General features: G+C 35.3%; 1 long non-coding RNA gene across 1 annotated transcript; it reads left to right on the top strand.

Moving 5' to 3' along the window:
- The first annotated feature begins 10880 nt into the window (after positions 1 to 10880).
- LOC144438211 (uncharacterized) lies at positions 10881 to 14528 on the top strand. The gene is made up of 3 exons (XR_013481033.1): positions 10881 to 11012; positions 11735 to 11932; positions 13908 to 14528. It is a non-coding gene; the product is annotated as an uncharacterized LOC144438211 (long non-coding RNA).
- The last annotated feature ends 228 nt before the right edge of the window (positions 14529 to 14756 follow it).

The raw sequence follows: 14756 nt of genomic DNA, 5'->3' as shown, positions 1-14756 counted from the left end.
TATAATGGAAATTGAAGTTTGGATTTTGATGTCACTTTTATAATATCACAAACGTTCTGGTTGGTGGCGTTTCAGTTGATCGGGCATAACAACTACCATATTTATTTATTGCGGATATGTATACCAGGTACAAAACTCGTTTGGTATTAGATGCATGTGTTCGAATTTGTTATAGCATTTGAGTGTTGCCCCCCCCCCCCCCCGCATAACTATTCGGATTTAGGATTCACTTCTTGTATTTGACTTGTGGTGACAAGTCCCCTTATGTCACTCGTATTTAATGCAACAGAACGCAAAAATATTGTCGATTGCCTACGATATAAATCTTACGTAACCACCGCACCTACATCAGAGAGAAAATTAATAAATTACTGTACCTTTAATCCATTCAAACAAACTTGAAGTCTCTGAATATCTTCACTCTTAGAATCTCGACAGTTCATGATAAATGCTTCATCCACGATGTTGAGATAGTCTTTAAATGTATTGATAGCTTCTTCACGGATCTTTGAGGCCCCGTCCTCTGCTGTTGAAATTGTCAAATCATATACAAACTGAGACAATATGCTGATATATTTGTTGAATTGTGCACAGACAAGATTTGATCAACCCTTTGACGAAATCCGGATCTGATTTTTTGCATAATTTGATCCAATTGGTCGCAATTAAAAGAACAGCATTCTGAGATAGAGACAGGAATCATTCTTGCATACCAATGTTACCATAGCTTATTTTTCTTCTGTCATGCATCGAAAAATCTCAGTGCATTTTGGAAGGTGCCGTAAAAGAGGCTGTGGTTTTACGAAAATGACAGGAATAAGAAAATATGGCAGAATGATAATACAAATAGATTTACGGTAATGTGCGAACATAAGACAGACAGACAGGCATGCAGGCAGACAGGCAGACAGACAGACAGACAGACAGACAGACAGACAGACAGACAGACAGACAGACAGACAGACAGAAGCATAATATCACCCTTGCTTACTGAAGGTAAAAATGATTGAAGACGAAAATTAGGCAAATGAAGAAATGCTAGATCAGCGTGACTCAATGGTGTTTAAAAACGGCAATTCATTATAAAGTAGACTTACCCTGTCTCCTCTGCTCTTCGAGTAGCATATCTGCATGGCTGGCTACTATTATAATATTCGGTTTATTTTCCGACTTAGACACGTTTGTTGCTTTAATGAACTTTAACCAAGTGAAGACCTACAGACATTAAGAACAAAAAGTATATATAAAGATAATTGAGTGACTGGTGTAGTTCACTGTTATCATAACGCATACATACATACATACATACATACATACATACATACATACATACATACATGCATACATACATACATACATACATACATACATACATACATACATACATACCCGATGTTCTTGTTTTATCAATTTTGCAGAAGTAAAATTCATGTAGGTTTCATACTAATTTCAAGGGATAGAGCTTGAAACTTAGAAACCTTTTTTTTTTATTCAACGCCATAAAATTACTCATCATAGTTGTTTTGAGCTTTTATTGCTATGTGCGTACTGGACCATTTTAGCGACATTTTCTGGAATGGGAACAAGTCGGTTTTTTTACCTGATTCTTTGCCTCTTCCATCACTTCTAACGGTTCCACTGGTTTACCATTCACTTCATCAGTGATTTTATAGACAACTATAAATAAACCATTCTCTTCATCAAGGAACATATTGTGTGTAACATTGTATTCCGGTCGACCAGAAAAATCCCATATACAGAACTTTCCAGCAGAAGGTATTTCAACAGTTTTAATGTCAATGCCAAGTGTTGGTGTGTAATTTGGAACATCTCTCTGTCCACCAAATATTCCTTTAATATTATCATACCATTTATCCTGTCAGAATGACATGATATTATTATACACGTACAAGTGATTTGGTATGGTACGATATGATGATATGATATGATATGATATGATATGATATGATATGATATGGTATGATGATATGATATGATATGATATGATATGATATGATATGATATATGATATGATATGATATGATATGATATGATATATGATATGATATGATATGTTATGATATGATATGATATGATATGATATGATATGATATGATATGATATGACATGACATACAAGCTGTAGGGGAGGGGTCTGGCATCTACGCCGAATGTATAATAAAGGATTTAGACATGCTATCCTAAGTGACAAACACAAAAAGGTAAATGACGCATGCATGAGAGTAATTGACCCACACGTAATGGTAAATGATGCACGTATGAAATTAAATGACACACTCATGAAGGTAAATGGTGGGGTTTTTTTTAACTTCTTTGCTTTCGAATTTTCACATTATTTACCCTTTTCCACCAGAAGTTTGACATCGACATATTCCAATGTTTATTTTTAACTGTGTTTCTTTCTACTGCAGTTGTCAACCATTTCCTAAATTAATTTATTGACATGTTTCGTTTTACATACAGCAGTTGCTTTTGACATTCAAACACAACACTTCAGATTTATTTACTTTACTACCAACATTTGAATCATTACCCCACTATTAGTTTATTTTGTTTTTACATTTGTAGATTTCTGACAAAGGTCCTCTATTAAGGACTGAAACGTAAGATCAAAGTATTCAAATTCAATCAATGCGGGCTCGGGGTATTGTGTTTTGCATATCAAACCTATAAACTATGTCATCACAGATAAAAGGATTTCTAAATAAAACAACATTAATATTTTGATAAGATGAAACATAAATCAACTGTAAGTCACTTGCCTTCTCGAGAGAGTTTGTAAGCGTTGTCTTACCAACTCCGGTATATCCACACATATGGAGTTTGCATATATCGAATTCAACCTTTGGTTCTCTCATCTGCATACTATAGTCCAGTTCCTACATTAAATAAGTACATTTTTGTCATTATACCATAGGCAAGTCAAGTTGCACAAGCACATTATCAATTGTGTTACAGTCGTATCACGCCATTGCAACTAGCTCTACATCATCGATTTGCAATGCTCGAAATGTGAGTTTAATGTTCTGAAACGCCATTATTCTCCCGATTTTGGTTTAATTTGTTAATTACAAGTATAAAATACTGGTGACATAAGGGTTTTGACACTATCCGTTTTAAACTGGTAATACAAAATATCCCGTATGTCATTTGTATTTTCGTCAGGCTCTATAATGAAAAAATATTGCCAGAATAATATCTAATTACACTTCGTGTTAGCCAAGGTGGACGTGTGCGAACAGAACTATGAGAGTATACCCTGGTCGTTTTTCATCACTACGATGTTCATTTATGTCATCCATTTTTTCTGGGCAAAACATTTATGGAACAGGAAGAGACTTCTGGAAGTTTAATGTCACGTTGGCCCATGTCCCTTGGTATAATGTCCAGTAAATATATATTACCTTCTGGTGTGCCGCAAATTCTTTTTCCACGGCGTCTGTTCTAGCAAAATCCAAGGCTGTTCTACCATACTGATGATAAAAGCATGCATGTAATAGTTTAGGTAAGCTTTGTTTTCTGACGAGGTGTACTTTGACTATCCGGTAATTACACAATTTCAATATAATGACTAAATAATTTCATAACTAAGTTCTTAGTTGCTTACCGAGTATGCTCATAGGAATAATATTACACATTAAACAAAAGACAATCCTGCGTAGAAGACATTGCCACCCCCTCCCCTCCACTTGTGTTTAATTCAGCTTGTTTCATGTAGCTTTATTTGTTATGAGCCATATGCATAATTAATGGTTTGGTAAATAAGAAGTATTTTTTAGGGTTGCAAACTTCAAATTTCAAATAAATGTATATATTCAATGGCGATGATAGAGTTTCCAATGATTCATTTGCACTATCAATGGTTTGTGTTAATAAGCCAATGCAAGCTTCACATTTCATAAAATAAGGTACATGCCACTGTAATAACAAACACACATGCTGCCAATAGCTGTACTGGTTTTACTCTATATAACTTTGTATTCACATTTATTTAAAGACACACCTCAAAATACCCCTAAACTCTACGTCTTAGATTTATTTAATATCCCTACCTCATCAGTGTTTGAATACTACTGCTAGTTTTGATTATTATGTTTGAAGGTATCTAGGACTACATGGAGCATCACCAATTGTTTACAAGAATGTATTATAAAATACTATTACTGACCTTGGTGGTTGCATTAATTGAAGCATTGGCAGCTAACAGCAACTTGCAAACTTTTGAATGACCTGACTTTGATGCCATGACTAATGGAGTCTCCTGCCACTGTCAATACAAGAAAATCAAGTCATAAGGATGACTTGCGTGATGACTGGTTTTCACAGCTTGGTTTTTTGATTGATTGATTGATTGATTGATTGATTGATTGATTGATTGATTGATTGATTGATTGATTGATTGATTGATTGATTGATTGATTGATTGATTGATTGTCTGACAGACAGACAGACAGACAGACAGACAGACAGACAGACACAGACAGACAGACAGACAGACAGACAGATAGTTTTGGTTATCACTTTCAGAACCTACACTTTACAGGTAATAATACTCCAAAAACGGTAATTGTTATTCAAGGTTTTTAAAATGTTGCATTTTATCAGCAAAATATCAACAAAGGTGAAAGATAGTAATAACCCCGAATAGATCAGGTGTTTTAGTCAAAGCTTAGGTAGTCTTACAAAATGAAATGGTGTAAGGTAATGCACTAGATGGATAAGATACCAGGTCATATACAGTCAACTTACATCACCAACTGGATCCACCTTTGCCCCAGCATTTAGCAACACTTTACAAACTTCCACATGTCCGAGGTAAGCTACAGAATGCAAGCTTGTCCATCTGCTCTAGTAGTTAAAAAGAAAAACAACTGTTACTTCTCATATGTTTAGTATTGTAATATTTTTTTGTGTGTTTACCATGCAAACGTGAACAATAGTCGTGCCAGGCAGACTAACAGGAAAGCCTGACCGGCTAATCAAGTGGGGAACTGTAGCTTAGCAGAGGAGTTAATTTCGATAGATAAATCAATAGAAAACATATCTTTATCGAAGTCATTTCAGAATTATCGATTTCTATGTCGGTTTTTATTTGAATATAAGATTGAAGGGTGACAAAGGAGAGGCTTGTTTTATGTTAAGTGTACTTGTTCACACTCTCAAGACCTAGAAAAATTATTTTCAGCAATACTACGTGTCAATCCACAACTTGAGGCACTACTTTCTGTTTTCAAACCTGCCATATCATCACGGTTCATGCTTATATTTGCACTACCATTATATCTGTTTTTTCTATGTATTCCACTATACAGCATGTGATACGTTTTCAACCATAACACTGTCACTGATAATTGATGTATAATTCATTTTTGGATCCGCTCCCATAAATCTGTCCCAAACGCGATTGCGATTTTAACTTGAATTATTTATGGATAAAATCGACATTTAATTAACATGTACAATTCCAATGTCTGATTATTGCTACTTTAACGATTTTCAGTGAATATACTGTTGGTTATCTTTATTGAGAGAAAAAAAACAATACGTCAGTTGCAGGGAGTACATGTCTAGGAAATGCGTAAAACGTGTCGATATTGTTTCTGCATTTTCTCAGTTTCAGTTAGTAGTGTATATAGGACATCCATGGCATAACTAACGATCGGATACACTAACCTGCCCAAAGCCTGGATTTGCATAATTCACATCGTAACCATCCTTAATGAGTTGTTTAACCTTGTCTACATCCCCTTTCCCAGCAGCCTCTAGGAGAGCCTAGAAGAAATTAAAACAAATGCACCCATCAATTATCATAACGTGAGTGCACAGTTTATACTTGGGGTATTTGTACGTGTGCTTACGGAGGTCTTTGCGGCCGACATTTCACGAATGCAGAGAGTACTTTCAAGAAAATAAAGAGTGAAGCAAGCACCAATGCAGTGTAAATACTATAACCTTTACTGATACCAAAGTTGTATGGGCTTCTGTTATTATTTATTCGGTTATCTGAAACTGTACAGTAAATTTATGTAAAAATCACCCTGATTCACTGACATCTCATTAGCATTGTATACTCCAAAATACCCTTTTTTCACATAGAATATATATTAAGATTTGTGCAAGGTTAAATTTACCCTTTTATGACCATGCAATCGACACACTTAACTTGACAGTGATTTCTTAAAGGACACACATATCTTGCAAAACAATTTTATCAGATAAAATGTCAAATGCAAAGAACATCGGGACAGGTGTATGTTTTCAATGCCTAGTTTCCAATGGAACACCACGCGAGAACATGATAAGAATGCGCAGATCTATACGCAGCGCACGTAAGTGTAGACCTTGACGTGTTTGGCTATGATTTAGGTCGACATGAAGGGGTCATTCAGTGGCCTTCCATGACGAAAAAGGACCAGCAGGTTAAATTCATTTGTGAATATCATACAATGCAAGTTTAATATCAAGTTTTCTTTATGATATAATATATCAAACGGTATGGACATTAAAGTTGATCTCGTATAGCTTTGAATGCATCTATTAATTGACCCACGCTATAAGCCTTATATCGTACTCGAATAATATTTCAATGTAAAAGCAATAGAATTGCAAGGTCGCTGCATAGATCACTGACACCCATCACACACCATGTACTCGTCGACGACAGCTTTAGCATAGATACGTCTTATTCTGCATTCTGTCTATGTGTTCACTTACCATATTATTAGTAGACTAGTCAAACGCACAAGCAGTATATGTCAAAGTTTTTAAAAGCTTTACATAATGCCAACCTCCCGCCTTATAAACTTTTGTTTATTGTACAGTTATACATACATATATACATATGACAAAGGACTTACCATGTTTTCCATAATTACCAATTCTACACTTACTGTTCAAAACGCAGTTACTATAACCAACTTGAAGACGATGGTGTAAACGCACAGACAACCTAACATGACCCCAGTAATTTAGGTCAACTATTCAAGATATTCGACTGCAGAGAGTATTAACACTACAACAAAGAGATAGGGTGTTTATTAACTGACAGGGAGGGGGTAGTAGTGGTCCTATTGAATATCACTAGGAATAGATAGGAACACACACACACACACACACACACACACACACACACACACACACACACACACACACACACACACACACGCTTTGATCTTATTTTAAACCAACACAGCGAAACACAGTATGCACCATTGAAATAATTAGATGTTAGAAAAATACGCGTGACCTAAGGGGCCTTTGTCACTACGAGTGGCTAGACGCGTAGGGACAACCCTTTGGTCATGAGTATTTTCCAGCTGAATGAAGACAAATATTGAAGAATAAGTTAACGTAATTATACCACCACCAGTAATATCAAAGAAATATCGGGGGAAATAATTTTGAACGTTTTGACTAATACAGCAGAACCAGTGACGTAAACACACGTTGTCGTTACGTAGAACTACTCGAGTATATATTCCGTATTTGTGGCTTATGCATGGTATCATGCACATAATGTGAAACTTTTCTCATATTTTGATTTTCAATTCAAGTTTCAAAATTTTAAAAGTTCTAAATCTGATATTTATATCTGAAAACCTACTTTCAAACTCGCATGTCATTCTAAATGCTGATTGCTTAACACGAGTTGATAAATTGCAGTTATGTGACCAAACGAATTGTTTTCATCTCTAGATATATTAAAATTTCACTTGGTCGTTGTTAGTCACGCTCCCAAAATGTATTCCCTATGAAGTGATAGTCAGAGATCAAATTGATATGTCACTGGATTGATTGCTCGGTATACAGCGACAAGGTCTATCATTGCTTCCAAAATGTTTGAACACGTTTCTCATGTCTACATTAGTCGACATTGCTGTTAATTCACTTCAGGACTGACAACAAATTGAAATTTCACTGTAAGGCCTAATAAAAAAATGTGTGGTTCCAATTACGTTCAATTTTAGAATAGGTGGAGGTAGGTAGCTTTTTTATTATTTTTTGTATTATAATTTGTTTTCATGTGCGAGTGTGAAGTTCAGGTTTTCCATTGTTTTCCAAGTGGTCTCTCTGTTATCTATTTCTTGCTATCAGATGTACAGCCATTACAGATTGGGAGAATACTTTTATATTGTCTTTTTAAGTTGATGTCAGTTTCCGCATCCACTATTCCATACCAGTCTTCACATTTTTCGCGATTTTATTATTTTCTCTCTCAAAAAAGTAAATTTGCCGAAATCACCAATTCACGGTCTTGTAGTAATAGTATGCAATGAGTAAGAAATGCCTATTCGGGTATGATATGATTTCGAACCATTAACCGTAGCCAACACGTCACAATGTAAAGGATAAGGTTGAATAAAGTTAAATTTGAACGTTAGGGAACCTCACAAGACATCAGGAACTATTGAATGTAATTTAACTACATGAAAGTGGTAAAGAACTCATGAAAGGGTCAACATTCAAAATCGCAAATTGTTTTAATAGGCTTCTCGTTGCAAATGTATTTAATTTCTATTTAATTTACTTCGGCAAGTTTCTTTTGGTTAATTTTGCTCATTTTTGCCATATATATATATATATATATATATATATATATATATATATATATATATATATATATATATATATATATATATATATATTGTAGACAGAGGTTAGTAGTGACAATAATGAATGAAAATGAATGAATGATGAATGAATGAATGAATGAATGAATGAATGAATGAATGAATGAATGAATGAATGAATGAATGAATGAATGAATGAATGAATGAATGACATTTTAATAATTCTCCAGATAACAATAATAAGGCTACAATTTCAAAGAACATACGTATGATACAAATATACACTGGATGTAAACTGTATGCCTTCCGTAAGGGTAGTCTTGCAATTTAAAGATTTTGCAAGAAATTTAGCTCTATATGTGTGATTTTTCAAGTCCCAGTGAAAGTTAGTTGTAGTTGTTAAAAATGTTGTTCACATGCCCGCTTCCTATTTTCAGCACAGAAAAGCTTGCCATCCTCGACTTCACTCGGCTTTCGTGATCCCTTACACACCCGGGATATGTACACCCGTTTCCACGGCAAATAATACACGGAATTAAAACTTTCATAACATTGATATTACGCATCAGAAAGTTTACATACTTCATGGTATGCATCATAACAGTTTAACAACTTTAATATAGTGAAGTGATATGGTATTATTGTCCTACTTCGTCCTTGGGTAAAGTGTATACATTCCTGTTTCGACCGAGATTGACAAATGCACCATCTTCCAAATCCAATAAGTTTCTCCTTACAACTTTCATCAACTTTGTCACATATTGTTTTTGTGGCACTAACACCACCATCGGCATTTGAGTGTTGAACATTCTTCTGTCCCACTAAATTTGCCACGAGTTTACAAGTCGGTTTGTCTACTCGAACGCATGTAAACTATTTCACACTCCTGCTGAGCTCTATCGCCGTCAAACAAAATAGAAATATGTTTAGCTTCGTTTCTCATATCGTTAACGAAGTCATTCCTGATTCGTCCAGCAATTGTTCCCATCATCTCCGAGCATCTGTGAGTGTTATCATAGGTTGGATTTAATGCCGACGCCATCTTTTCAGAGCAGTAGCAATAACTCGGAAATAGTGAAAATGACAGTTCTTTTTTGGCTATCAGATAGGCAATATTTATCTTTTTTTTCATTTCTTCTATTTTCTTATCACCCTATTATATCAAGGGCTTTCGTCAAGGGACTGGCCGCCGCTGATTTTGCTAAATATTTTGAATTTGCTCGAACGAGCGTCACCAATTTTCCCCGTTCCAAAGCGAAAACAAACTTCTCTTTCGAGAATTTACATTATCAACACCATACTCTGTAAATACTGCCATCTATTAGGTACTTGCTGTCTTCACTGGTATCAATGGCCATCCAATCAAATTGTTCAAACCACCATACAAATTTTACATCTTTAGATTTCCAGACTGTGACGATTGACCTTTTCAAGCCACCACATTTGAAATGTCGCCTATTCTCTTGTTGCGATTAGCGGGTTGTTCATCATTTCTATCACTCGCACCTGGCTTACTAGCTGGAGAAAAGAAATGTTATGTTTACTCATACTGGAACCAGTGGTTCTCCACTGTGTAGGTACTCAGTCAAAATGTTGTTCTTCTTGTTGCTAAGTGTTATATATATTTCAAAGTGTACAAAAAACAGATAGATTTGACGGCATACAAAGAAAACTTATAAACTATTCAGAGTGTAGAGTTGTATGAGCAGCAAAGATAATGCTGGAGTTTAGTTCTTTTCTTTAATATCAATTGTAAACATGATTTAAAGAAATTGGCTATATGTTAATACTACAACGTCTGCGATAGGCAGAAATTGGCTTCATTTTGATATTTGACCTTGAAGGTCAGGGTCAAGGTCAAGCTTTCAAAAGATAGTTTGCATCTGATAACATTGGAATAGACACTTGAATCGAGTCTCTATGTATTACCGTTTTTAGATATGCAGTAAATGTTGATTTTTAACTACAAACATGGCCGCCATTTGGTAAAATTTGTATACATCAGAAAACAAAGTTATGTACATATGTTCTGGATGATATGTCACCTTTTCGCCAGGTTTGAAAAACATCGGATATTGCTTGTCTGAAACGGATGGACGCACGCACGGAGCCCATTGTAATAGTCAACTACCCTTCGGGGACTAAAAGCAAAAAATTCTTACTGGCACACAATACTGTGGTCTTTGTTGAAAGTATGTCACCCGTCGCGACTCATGAATAATGCCTCACTATGGTAGAACCTAAAGGGGCAAGTTTGTCAATAACAATACTTGGTGTACATTTATTTATAGAGAGATGAATTACCTAACAACTGTATAGGTTTTACGTGACACAGGGAAAGTGAGTCCACCACAAACACTTATCTCCACTGAGCTCAGGACTATCATCAGGGTTGTTTTCATCTCATCAGAAAACAGATAAGGTACAACTTTTATTGTCTCCTGTATGTATTATCTTACTGTGAAATGTAAGGTTTGAACAGAAGCTCTAGTCATTTCTCTACGTTTGTCCATATATTGTGTAGCAGGCAGTAAGTGGTTCGAATGTTACACAGGTAGTCAACCTATACTGGTCGTCGAAATACTGTGTACGACCTAAATGAACTTAAAATATATGCAACTGTGATTGTGTTGCTATTCATTTTTTTAAATGAAACTGTCAATTTTGATAGTAGCGTTATGTATATTAATATGAGTAGTGATTGGTATTCAGTCGATATCGAGTTTATTAGAGACTCGGCCTACCAAGTGCTCTTAGTTGGAGACTAATACGCCCAAGTAACGCAATTGCAAATGGCCGCCGCGTACAGTGACTGTGTAAAATCTGTTATCTTATGGGAAAATAAAAGATTGCCAATTCACCTGACAACAGCACGAGCGTGAACCTCAAATTTCTTTTATCAATTCAAAAAGGGACAGACTTTCGAATGGCAAAATTTGGAGTGATTTAAGAGTTTTAAGGGAAATTGGTGCCTGAAGGGCGTTTTACCATTACAGAATTTTCAAGTACATACTCTACACGGCTTCGGACAGATATCTACGAAGTGGTACTTTGTAATTTGCTCTTACGGAAATCTTATCATCAAAACATTCAACACATTGATAAAAATTAAAGTTTCTGTTTTTTCCTTTTTACGTATTACAGCTTTGAAGGCCATTTTCCTAAACTTACTATGTCTAAGACATTGCTTACTTTCATCATTGTTGGTCTGGTGTTGACCGTTTTTATTCGAAATGGCAAAGGTCGTGGGTACGGGTATAGAAGACATGCACCAGGTTTCAAGAAAGCCAAGGTACACCAGCTTGAGGACACAGTTAACGAAGTGCTCCTGGAAGAGCATGCGTAAGTTCTGTAACACTTTAAAACGTGTTCGATAGTAATACAATTGAAATCACAAAACAACTCTTAACAACAGTGCTACATTTTATCGTCTGGGTTTAACAAAACTCTTACCAACAGAAATATTTGTCGATAAAATGTAACACTCTTAGTAAGATTTTTGTTGCACCAGACGATAAAATGTAGCACTCTTAGTAAGATTTTTGCTGCACCAGACGATAAAATGTAGCACTCTTAGTAAGATTTTTGTTGCACCAGACGATACAACGTAGCACTGTTATGTCGAGCCAGACGACGTTTTTTTCAGGTTTTGTGATTTTGCTTGTATGGTATAGAAAACTACCAGTTTGTCTGGAAACGTCAACCACTCTTAAACAAAATCTGTTGAACTGATTAGCATGGCGTCTGATAGGGGTGAATATTTTGGTTGGCTGTTGGAAAATTGTTCTCAACAAATTGATATAATCTGTGATACGTAAAATAATAAAGAAATCACATGATCAGGGTCAGGAAATTAAAAGTTATCTTTAATAAACAATAAATTGGATTCATAATTCTTCCCAGTTGTACTGACGTTCCACCACTATTCACAGATACTACCAAATGTATCGTAACCAATACAATCAAATGTTCAAGAAATGCATATTCATTGCATAGCTTCACAAAATGTTCATCAACGTATTTATCATTATTATTCAATATTTTAATCATTTCATTGATGTAGTTCTTACAAATAAAAGTACATCATCTGAAGACGCGATGAATTATGAGTATATATTCCATATATTCTCTGGTATTGACTATTTATTCACGTGTCAGTAGGACTAGCATCTCCAACAAATGCCTAACAGTACTAACATCATGAATACTGACAGCTTTGGTAAATTTCTAGAAATTCTTGTAAATGTAAACAACCGTTGTTTGTCTTGAAATATCATACGATCGCGCGAGCAACAAGTCTCACTTTTAGAGACAAGGCTACATAACAGTTCAGAAATATACTTGTTAAACTAAAACTGAGCTACACTTACAAGCTGTAAACATTACCAAAACTCCCAGTACTCCACAGATACGTCCAGTCAACCAGAAGCAGCGTACAAAATGTACAACTTTGACCTAGCTAGTACGTAGTCCCTGCTGGCTACGTACGTGTCGTGTGCATACTCTCCATGGATTACGAAGTACATGTACTCTGTAAATACTGTTGACGCACATCATTGTATTGCAAGTGATCATATGTCACTGTCCCTTCATATCTGTCTAAGTAAATCTTGTAAACACCAATGAATTTGATGATCGACACAGCTTGTGGATTTTCTAACTCAGATTAACTGCACTTGCACAGTAAAAAGAAAGAAAGCATAACTAAGTCATGGGTCATGGGGTCATGGGTCATGAAAGACACATGCATGAAGGTCAGGACAACATACTGTGTGTATGTCGGACCCAGGTGTCGGACTAAATAGGGATAAACTATTTCATTTTTTCTTCGAGAGCAACTAGACAACAATTTTTTTTTTGCCAAACAGGGATACAGCCAATTGTTTTTTTCAATACATGCTGTAAAATATGACTTCGCCGAGTCGTGTAGCGTCACTCAGTGTAACGTTTTATGTTGGAAATTGAATTTCGTCATAACTGGAGACATACATTTGTACATGATGAATGTAGCTTATTTTAAAAGTAAGAGGTAATAATAAAAGCAGCTAGTAAAGTTGGAAAGTAGGCAGTACAATTTGAATAGAAGTTTGAGGGAGCCATGTGTGCGAGAGTGTGGTGGGGGTTCCCCTCCTGCCCCTAGAGATTTTTGAAATTCAAGGACTGAAAAATACTTTCCGGTGCTATTGTAACATATCAAGGAGATAACAATACCTTTTCCTGGTCACGATTGAAATCTGATTTTAAACAACTAACGCCAAGAACAATACTTTTACAGTTATGACTAACCAATTACAATTACTTTTCTTGTATTTTCCAGTGAAGTAATGAATATCAATGATGGAGAATATATGAAGAAATGAAAATGGAATAACCTAACCAGATGCTAGGGTGAGCAACCTGTGGACTCCTGGTTGATGTACAACTGCGATGTTGTTAGCAATTATAATCAAATTCGAAGTTACTGCATAGATGTCACTTTTATATAAAAAAATGATGTTCCGATGCTGCAGTATTATAGTAATCAATAACATTTTCTTGTTTGGTATGATTTGACTCTCGTTTATTCCATATCACCATCAATTATTTTTTTATATAAATAATCAACGTTTACATTTGTAGACACAAACGCTACTACAATAAAGTACATTATAATGTTTGGATGCAGGATGTCTGTTTGTTACGCACTGTTATAGACTTGGCGTTTATTTGTCTGCAAGACACAACTGTTTTCCGTATTTTTTTTTTACAAAATTGTAATCCAATTCATTTCTCTCAGGCCTGACAAAATAAAAAAGAAAGTGTGTTTCCGATAACTCGACCGACCCTAGTTTAAGCCCACCCCCATAAACATTTTTTACACGCAAAAAGGCAAAATGGTAACAATTTACTTGTATCTCCTTGCGTTCACTGACTGAACACTATTTTCGTAATAATAAACATGACGTAGAAAGTCAATAAAATATACTTACTACAACTTGCAATACACGACATTTGAAAAGTTTGAATGGTGTATTTTATTTGTATGTAATTAATATATTATTTCTTAATGGTAGTGTTGTTGAATAGACACAGATAAGCTTAAACAAGTTCTCTGAAAACACATGCACCTTGGAAATTGTCATTTGTAGTTAGTTCCTCCACTCTCAGCACAACACATTTTTTAGCT

Source organism: Glandiceps talaboti, chromosome 7 (assembly GCF_964340395.1).
Source record: "Glandiceps talaboti chromosome 7, keGlaTala1.1, whole genome shotgun sequence".
Classification (NCBI taxonomy): domain Eukaryota; kingdom Metazoa; phylum Hemichordata; class Enteropneusta; family Spengelidae; genus Glandiceps; species Glandiceps talaboti.
This window is presented reverse-complemented; position numbering and strand designations above follow the sequence as displayed.